Below are 9,849 nucleotides of genomic sequence, written 5' to 3' on the forward strand. Positions count from 1 at the left end.
TCCGAATGAGTAAATGAACATTTTTTTCCCACTAAGAGTAGAATATATTTTGGCTTCTTTATTTCAGTCTTTACCATTAATATAATTTTGTAATTGACTTACGATATATATCAAGCAATTCAAGGACTGAAATCTCAGTATTAAGAAAAGGAAATCAAAACTTCCTAAAATAAAAATCACAAATCACAAATCACGCTTCTTCCATTTTCCAGCTACCATACTCGTATAAATATACAATTAGGAATCCATGGTTTTGCCATACGTAATTCCCAAATAAACATAAAACGCCCAAAACAGTATAATATCTTGGGAAGGCTATTCATATAATAGAAAGAGTGAAATGGAAAATATCTTATAAAAGAAAGCAGTCATAATTTTCATTCTTAGAAAGATTTCCCATATGTGAACTAATACCATGTCCTAGTTAGGGCAGAGTGATATTGAATGAGGGGATGGTGAATCACAAACCCTAAAGAGTAAATACATAAAGTTATACAAAAGTGGGGAACTTAATTTTCATTAAAAATGGAAATCTAGTAAATAAGGATGACATTGACTGTGCAAACAATTTTATTTCAAGAAAGTGGGTGTCCAAGAATGCATGGGGAAGTGAGGATAATTTAACATACTTTTCATGGAAATGTGGAAAATTCCATGGATGCCCTTTCAGTTTTATGAGCAATAGGCATGCTCTCTTTTCTCTTTTCTCGGGAGATATTCTTTGCCCTTCCCTAATTTTTAGGACTTATGGTATTCCTCTCTCCTCCCATGTTGTTAAATTCATTTTGCTTTGGTCGATGAGGCCAGAGCGCTCAGCCTACACCGAAGCGAAGAGCGAAGTTTGATCTCGTCACTTCAGTCAGATTCGAGCTGCTTCGGCCACTTTTAGATAGGCTTTTGGCAGATTCAGTCGAAGCTTCGGCCTCTTTGGCCTAAGCATAGAAATATTTATATTAAAGTTTTTTTTTATTTTGAATTTTTTATTATTTTATATATATTATTTATATTAAATTAAAAAAATCTGAAATCTTCCCTCGAATCAGTCGTAGCACCAAATTGCTTCATTATTTTCACCAAACCAAAAAAAGACTCCAAAGCGAATCTTACAACATGAGCTCATACAATTATCTATAATAAATAGGACTAAGAAAAAATAAAAAAACTACCATGAAAATACAGTGTCATTGCTTAAATGAAAGGAAACACAGTGTTAGAATCTCTTTAACCCAGCATGTTATGAATAACCCTGTCATCACAATATGAGCAATTTAAAAAAAAAAAGAAAAAATGATTATTAGGTCTTAAAGGATTAGATCTAACAACACATGAAATGGATGGCATTTGCTAATTTAGTTCAAATGAATTGTTTTTCAAAAAATTTGACCGGCTTCATCATCAGGTCCAGGTGGGGTGTTTGACAAGTCTGGGGTATAACAGATTCCACTGAGTCAGAAAAATGGGCGAGGGTGAACCAATGTAGTCATCCATCCGAGAGTAGGTGAAACAAATTTTCTTATTGTGTGTATATATCAAAAACACTGTCTCATCACTATCTAAAGTACATACGATGGTCACGATTATTTAAAAGTATTTAAAACTTAATAATTTTATTACAAATTATATTGACTTGAAGTTTTGTAAGTGTGCGCCATAGTGAGCCACACCCATATAACATATAAAAAACAATCCAAATAATAAAAATAACCAAATTCCACCAATAAAGACTTTAGGAGTATTTTTATCATTTTATGTCTTGATTATTATTTCTTAATATTTTATTTTGGTACGAATTAGTTAGATGCACACACGTTCCAAATTTTAAGTCAATCTGACTTATAAAAAAATTATTTAAAATTTTATGAAAAAGTTATTTGAAATTCAAATACTATTATATATCCGTGACATGTGATGAAATTTCCATAGTGATGAATTATGAACAAAATACTATAGATTTTCGTTCATAAGTATTTCTAATGTTATATACGGAAAAAAATTAAAAACACTCACATTTTAGGTAGCAATCACCCAACGGCTAAGATTAAAAGTTGGCAATCCAACGTCCTGTGTTGCGTGATTTTTTTTGTTTCTATTTTAAATTATATTGACATGAAATTTTGGCCTTTCTCAATACAATATGGTAAATTAAAATAAAATATTAAAAAAGTTGAAACCCGAAGAAGACCAAACTACCTCATGAAAAATGAGCAGGAAATTTGGTGATTTTTCACTCATCAAATTATTTTTTAAATATTTCGTTGATGCTGCTTGATAAAATATATAAATGCTCCAATTTTTGCGTCAATCCAATCTCCATAAAAAGAATCAAGAAATAGAAGTCTATTGCAAAATAATCGGTGGAAACGGGTCGGGTATGGGTAAGATCCAGCCGGATCCGGACCCTGACCCGAATAGCATTCGGGTCTAGGTTTTAGATGTGGACCCGACCCGTTGGGTACAAAAGTTGGACCCATACCTGTGCCTGTCGGGTCTCGCTTTTGTCCCGTCAGATCCTGGGTTTGGTCAGGTCCATTACCACCCTCGCTATGAGCATTTTTTTTTTTTGCCCTTTTTTTACCATCATATATTCAGATTATTGGCAACAATGTCACTATCACCCATCATTAGATTTCAAGATGTCTAATTTGTCCTTCAATAGCTAAAGATGACTACGAGTTCTAATTGTATACAATCCTTAATAAATCAAAACGAATAGGGCATACAATATTTTATCTCCAACAATTTACGGGTACGGGTTGTTGGATTTGGTGCTATCCAAATCACCCACATATGAAAGTCCTAGATTATGTCGGATTAACAAATTCTCATGGTATGTGAGATTGAGATATTTCCATATTATGTGGAATTGAGATATATATTTGATAAGTTTTCTAGTAAAATAGAAATCCAAATAGGATTATGACTCTTGGATATATCTTTTGGTCGTTTGAGATATATGTAAGATATATATGAAATTTTATATTTAGTATGAACTCCTAATCTTAATCTTTATACATATGGAATAAAAGTGCATAGAATTCGTGTGCCCAATTTGGGTCACTGGGAATGGTGGTCTCTCTAGAGAGAGAGAGAGAGAGAGAGAGAGAAGTAAAGCCTCATGTGTATAAGATGTAATTTCTTCTCAGAGAAGAGAGCTTCCTATGGAGATAAAATTTTGATGGTGCCTCTTTTAAGTAGTTCCATGGAGATAGGGTTTGCTCGAAGGAAGGGAGAGTGGTTTAAAATGGTTTGGTCGATTGTGTTTTTGTCGAGGTTTGTTTCAAAATCTTTAATGTAATTTTTATTGGTACAATGGATTTCAGTTTGCCGTGCCCGTGGATGTCGCCTTTCTGGGGTGAATCACGTAAATTTTTATGTTTTTGTGGTATTTATTTCATGCTTTATTTCTCGTACTTTATTTGTTAAAAATCAACCCATCAAGCTTAAAGCTTCTACATACAAGACGATTCGGGTCCAACCAGACCTAGACTCAAATGGTATTCGAATCCAAGTCTGCCGAGTCTGGACCCATAGTAGGACCCGTCCGGGTCCATTGCGACCCCTATTGCAAAACACGAGGTTCCACTGCTCCTCATTCTAACCTTTTAGTATTTACTGTAGAGGAACTCTCCTGCACACACATATATATGCCTATAGTTGCAATCTCCCATGGGCTAAATTCTATAGTATCGGCTCACACCTCAAAAGTTACGAAAAGAAAACCTATCTAGGGGATTTATTCGACCTTGGATATTTTACATACACACAATCTAGAATTTACCACCTTTGAAAATACAAGATTAATGATAGAAAGGGTCGGGAAAGGTTAAATGTTTATTTATTAAATATTTGGCTTCTTTCTGTACACTAATTTTTTTTCCACAAAAACCTAAACCCCTAACTTGTAATCCTAAACTCTAGGGACCATATTAGCCTAGCGGACCATAGTACACCCTAACCTATAGTGTAATCCTGAGGCAAAGCAACAAATTACTTGAATCCAACCAAATCAAATTATCTAAATCTGTTTGAAGGTATTCTCTTTGATCCAAACTTATGTAGAACAGTAGACAGGGTCCTAGAAAGCCAGGAATGCCAATATTGGACGCTTGAAAACTATTTAACTATAGATTATTTTCCATTTTTTTGCGCTTTTCCTATTTCTTACCCAATTTCAAGCCAACTCTATCGATACTGTGTGAGGAGAAATATTTTCCCGCATATCTATCTTCGCATATATTATAATTCAACACAGCTCACTATTCTCTATCAATGTGTTTAATTATTTAATTGAAATCATTCAACAATAGGATTTCATATGAGATCTTTCCAGATTTGGCTATAAATAATTTTTTTAAAAACTCACTATTTATAGTAGCTTACTTATTATGTACGGTTGCATACGTAATTATAACTAGGGTAGTTTTGTCATCTGTATAAGAATAAAATTGATATATATATATATATATATATATATATATATATATATGAAAAATATTTCTTAAGCTACTTGCTATAATGAATAGTATTAACTACAAGCTCCTAGCCGTCAGATCTTCATCGGATGGTTCAAAATTTATATAATTATTTTAATTTTAATGTTTTTCTATAAATCAAATTAAGATGAAATTTTAAGTGTATCTACCTAACACCATATAAAAATATAAAACAATTACTTTGAATAATTTAAAATGATCAAATTAGCCTCATAATTTTTTAAAGGTATTAAAGAAAAAATAGTGATTGTTTTGATAAATACACCCATCTAAACTTGTTCAAACATTAATCTTTGCATTTTGAGGAGCAACATTTTTGTTTAAGTGGTTTTAAATCTTTCTCCTCTCTAAAAGTTTTTTCTTGCTTGATGGTATTCCATCTCTTTTTACATATGGTTGCTCGCCCAAGTGGCATACAGGGAAAGATGTTGATTTAGGCTTTCTTTTCTTTTCAACCGATTCTTTCACATTTTTGTTTCCTTAAGTTTCCTTAAGTTGTGGGTTCTGATAAGAAATGAAGAAACTTTGGGACATTTTGCATGTACTAGGTATAGTGATAATTCATTGTTTCAATAAAATTATTTGTGAGAATGGATAATCTATTGTTTGGCAGTGTCCATCATTAAGTTATATGAGATCAATTTTTAAGTAGTTTTATATATAAATTTATCTTTTTGAAAATCTTATTTTAGTTTTCAAAGTAATTTACTTAAAATCACATATTTCCAAAAAATATAGCTAACAATAGCAAAAAAATAGCCAAAAAAGTAAATAATTAAACAATATTACACATAATATGATATATGTACCAAACAACTAATAAAATTATGTTATTCAGAGTATATTTAATTTAGATAAGATTGTCTTATACAAGATAAAATTAATTAGTGATATGGAACCAATCATTTCTAATTACATGTTATATTTTAGAGGTAAATATTTCTTTAGAGGATTAGTAACGCAAGCACTAATGGCGTTGAGAGAGTAATGGTTTACCATCTACCAAACACTGCCATGCCATTTTAGGGACATTGAGCAAGGAAAACACACAAAGTCGCCCCTGTTGAAATCTGATGGTTTGGGTGATGTCAAAATACTGTAGGAAAATTGACTGCTCATGCTCTCTCTCTATGTTGAGTATTAGGGGACCACGACAAAGATAGGAGAGTTTGCATAGTAAGAAAATCCCCCATAACTACGCTGACAGCGATATCCAACGCTCAGCAACCGGTTGCACTCGGTTAAACCAACCAGCTGTAGCTGGTTGCCCCTTCATTTCAATGACAATAATCGTCTTTTTTATTTTTTAAGAAATTGTCGCTCGAGTCCAATATTTTAAACATCGGACTCTCATAAATTTCACTTTGGCATTTTCTGGTATCGCCAACATGGGACTGCTTTGGATTTTGAATTTTTTCGTATTATGTTTTTAGTGATACGTTATTTGTGACACCGGACCTCAATAGGATAGATTTATGTGAAATCGAACATGTCTAAGGTGTCCAATGGTCCAAAATGGTTACCACTTACTACAGGTCTAGTAGAATGTTCAAAAGATGTTATTAACCCCTAATATGCCAATGAAAAACACTACAGACTAAAAATTACGATAATTAAAATAAAAAAATAATCTAATGTTGCAAACATCAAATCGAGGGCATAATTGAAATAAATAAAAAATGGGCATACTTTTCCAAAAGGGATGAGGTTTCCATAGGTGTTATGGAGAAAAATAAAATCACCATCACCAAACCATGCCGAGTGACACAGTTTTCACATTGAAAATGTCTATGATGGTCAAATAAACTAATTCAAATACTCATTATGAAGAGGACTCGGTTTTTATGCGGCCAAATCTGCATATGTACAAATGCAGGCCTCCAAGAAATCTATTTTTGAAATGGATTTTAAGACTTAAATTTTAAGCACATGTAATCTCTAACATGGAGATCATAAAAATGAAAAAATAAATAAATTTTAAAAACTAGAAATAATAATTCTAATAAGAAAACATTTGAACTATTAGTCTCTAGATGGAACACCTACTTGCATCCATCTTTAAGATGGATGCTCTACAATTTCTTGACCGCATATGTAGAAATGCGGTCCCGTCTACATGAAACAATTTTCCTTATGAAAACTGAAACTACAAAAAAGATAAAGTTTCTATGAGTCCATGTAGAAAGGAGTCCTTTCTTAAAAATATATTTTTGAGATGGATTTTTTTGTCTCAATTTTTAAGGGCATATAATCTCTAATATGGATATCCTGAATATCAAAAAATCAATTAAATTTAAAAATAAAAAATAACAATTTTACGAAGAAAACATTTGGACCATTAGTTTTAACTCTTTTTTAACAGGACCACCTATTAGCATCTATTTTTAGGATGGACACTTTATACCTAAGGGGACGCATTTCTACATTTGTGTCCCACGCATGGAACAATTTTCCCTACAAAAATATAGATCTCGTGGATCTATTAATACTTTAAATATAGTCGGTCCCCATAATGCATTTTATGTTATACTATTTTTATGTTTGAAAATCCCTTTGTTTTTTCCCATAAGAGGTGGAGATGATCTTTTCTAATATCAAAAGTAGAAGGTTTTTAATGAGATTAATGTTACTTTCTTTCTTAGGCCCAGGGCGCTAACCTTCCTTGTATACATACACTATTCGGTCTTTCTTCTTTAATGAATACAGGGTGGCGAACATATACCCATTTATAGCAATTTGGGTTTTAGGGTTAGTTCTGAATTTTGATTCAAAGAGGTGTATTTTTTGGGGAGACAGGTCACTGCAATGAACCAAAAAGGATTGCAGGGAATACCACTAAGGCCATCACCTTTATGTACACAAGAGAGAGATTAAAAAGGCACTCAAAAGTAAATTCTGCTGTTTTACTGGTTTTCTTCCTATCTTCCTTTCTAGAGCGAGAGAAGGAGCTTTCCCATTGGCCTCTGAAAGAAAGAGAGAGAGAGAGAGATCTTCACTTTATCATAGTTGATATGTGGGTCTTCATTGATAAAATCGAAAATTGCAGAAATGGGGGCTCCTTTGAGGACAAAGAAAGCATTTCGGATCATCTTTTCTCTCAGTGAAGCAGCCATCCTTTGGACTGAAGGGAGCTCCTAATTCTTCTCTTTTCATCCCCACCCTCTATTCTACAACTTTTTTATCTTTTCAGTTTCAGGTATGCACACTTCCTCTCAAACACTTTTGCATAGTGATGCTTCATGGATACTGATCGTTTGTTTGGATTTATGGTTATTTCTTTCCCTCTTCTTTGTTGTTTCTGCTAAGCAAAATCTCACTGCTCCTGATATTTTGATGAGAGGTGTGATGATTTCTGTCTCAACATATGGGCTTCTATTGTCGTGGCTTAATGATTCATATTTCGATTCGGCTACAATAATGGTACCTTGCTACAACTCTCTCTCTCCTATGTGAGTCTCTGTGTTTAAATATGCTCTCTCTGTCTTTCCTATGTGAGTCTCAGTGTTTAAATATGCTCTCTCTCCCTCTCTCTCTTTCTGCACTTATATGTCTGAGTGTATGTTTCAATAGCCTTTCTCTCTCGTCAAAATATCCGCTCTATATCTATCTATCCATCTATCTGTTTATGTATTTGTCTGTGTTTCAACTTTCAATACTCTCCCTCTCTCTCTTGATCTCTCCACCATAACGTTGTAGAGGTTTGCGAAAATGTGGCTTTTCGGATTTCAAGATTTGATTGCTCTTGTTGGTTTTCAATACATGGGGAGTTTTAATGTGATGATTTTATCAGATTTTCTTACTTTAAGCAATACTACATGAAAGAAAAGTATTCGTCAGATTTGCATATTGTTTGTCAAATTTTTAGCAGTGCTAAATGAGAAAACCTATAGGAGGAACTCTCAAGCATGTTTATTCACGTTAAAAGCTTTACTGAGAGAGGCTTTTCTTTTGAGTTTTTGCAAAAGGCTGGCCTATTCTTTTTGAAAAATGTGATCAACATTGAATATTGGCATTAGTGATTTCATTATATTTTTGCTGATTAATGAAAACGCTTATACTGTAGGCCATCACAATGCCGGACACGAATTACCATAATACAAGAAAACAGATTTATCGCAATAAATGGACGGAATTTGGATCTAATGCTTTTGTTAATAACAATTTACTGAAAATCGACTAGGCTAAGGTACTCGAACATTGGCCGAGACCTCTAGTAACTCGGCCCAGTCTAACTTGCTGAACAAATAAAAAATAAGGACAAAAAAATAATAATTTATTGTATAAGACCCCTTCTTTTACATCATACCTTGAATGGCATGGTGGTTAGCTCTACCTTCCTTGCAGGATGCCACTGTGCACGACGTCTTGTGTTTGATTCTTGCAGGCATACAACAAAATCTGCCTTGCCCAAACGGGAGGGCGACTAACTCGGTGGACTTGGTTGAGTCGCGGTACACTGGTTAAAAATAGGTACAAGTGTTTAGAGAATCGACTCAGCCAAGGTACTCGAGTTTTGGCCGAGGCAAATTACTCGGGTGAGTTTGAATCACTTGCCTTAGTCTAGTTTCTTTTTTTTTTTTTTAACAAAATAAAGAACAAAACATAATATGTATAATTAGTGGGCATGTTTTACATTTAGAAAGTTGATGCTGTATAACATTGAGCGGCCGCCTTGAATCTTCGAACCGTACAATTTGTTCATATAAAAATGATAGTCTTTAAGAACAAAAGGGTACACCAGTGGGATTTGAACTTTGACAATGCTAAGAGACATGCGTTGGTAGCAATCGCATATACCTTACATCATATATGACTTAAATTTGTTATGTTAATATAAATAAAGTTTACTAACATGTTCTACAACCTACTCGGCCAAAACTCGCCTTGTCCATAAAGCGTGGCCGAGCTACTCGGCCGAGTCCAAGTGTCCTCGGCTGAGTCTCAGAATGCATGGGTACCATAAGAGCCATCTGCTTATGGTTTTATATGATGGGTTTTCCCTTCTATCAAAAACGAGATTTATTGATATGATGAACAAATTACTTGAGGTTATCCATGTATTTACTATTCAAGTTCTTTTATATGTAAAGACCAGCCTAGGAAATTCAAGCTTTTGAGACAAATATCACAAAGCTTTCCCTGCTCCAGCTTACATCAAGTACACCATAAACCATCATATGTTAAAGGGATACGGTTTCTATATTGTCTAGGCTTTATGAAAATAAAGTAAAGCCTTATCTTAAATCCTCGTCTAGAAAGTACTTTAGCCTTTAGAAATTTCTATGATGGCTCCAAAATCAATTACCAACACCAATTATGAAATGGATAGTCTAGATATTGTGTTATAATGTACAAT

General features: G+C 33.5%; 1 long non-coding RNA gene across 2 annotated transcripts; it reads left to right on the top strand.

Moving 5' to 3' along the window:
• Positions 1 to 7,366: 7,366 nt before the first annotated feature.
• Positions 7,367 to 9,223, top strand: LOC110007120 (uncharacterized). 2 transcript variants are annotated; one of them, XR_016056670.1, is made up of 2 exons: positions 7,367 to 7,913; positions 8,838 to 9,223. It is a non-coding gene; the product is annotated as an uncharacterized LOC110007120 (long non-coding RNA). The 2 variants fall into 2 exon arrangements; XR_016056671.1 differs by having other exon boundaries at positions 8,878 to 9,223.
• Positions 9,224 to 9,849: the final 626 nt, after the last annotated feature.

The sequence above is a fragment of the Amborella trichopoda genome, chromosome 5, assembly GCF_054954075.1.
Source record: "Amborella trichopoda isolate Santa Cruz 75 chromosome 5, AtrichopodaSantaCruz75HAP2 v2.0, whole genome shotgun sequence".
Lineage (NCBI taxonomy): Eukaryota > Viridiplantae > Streptophyta > Magnoliopsida > Amborellales > Amborellaceae > Amborella > Amborella trichopoda.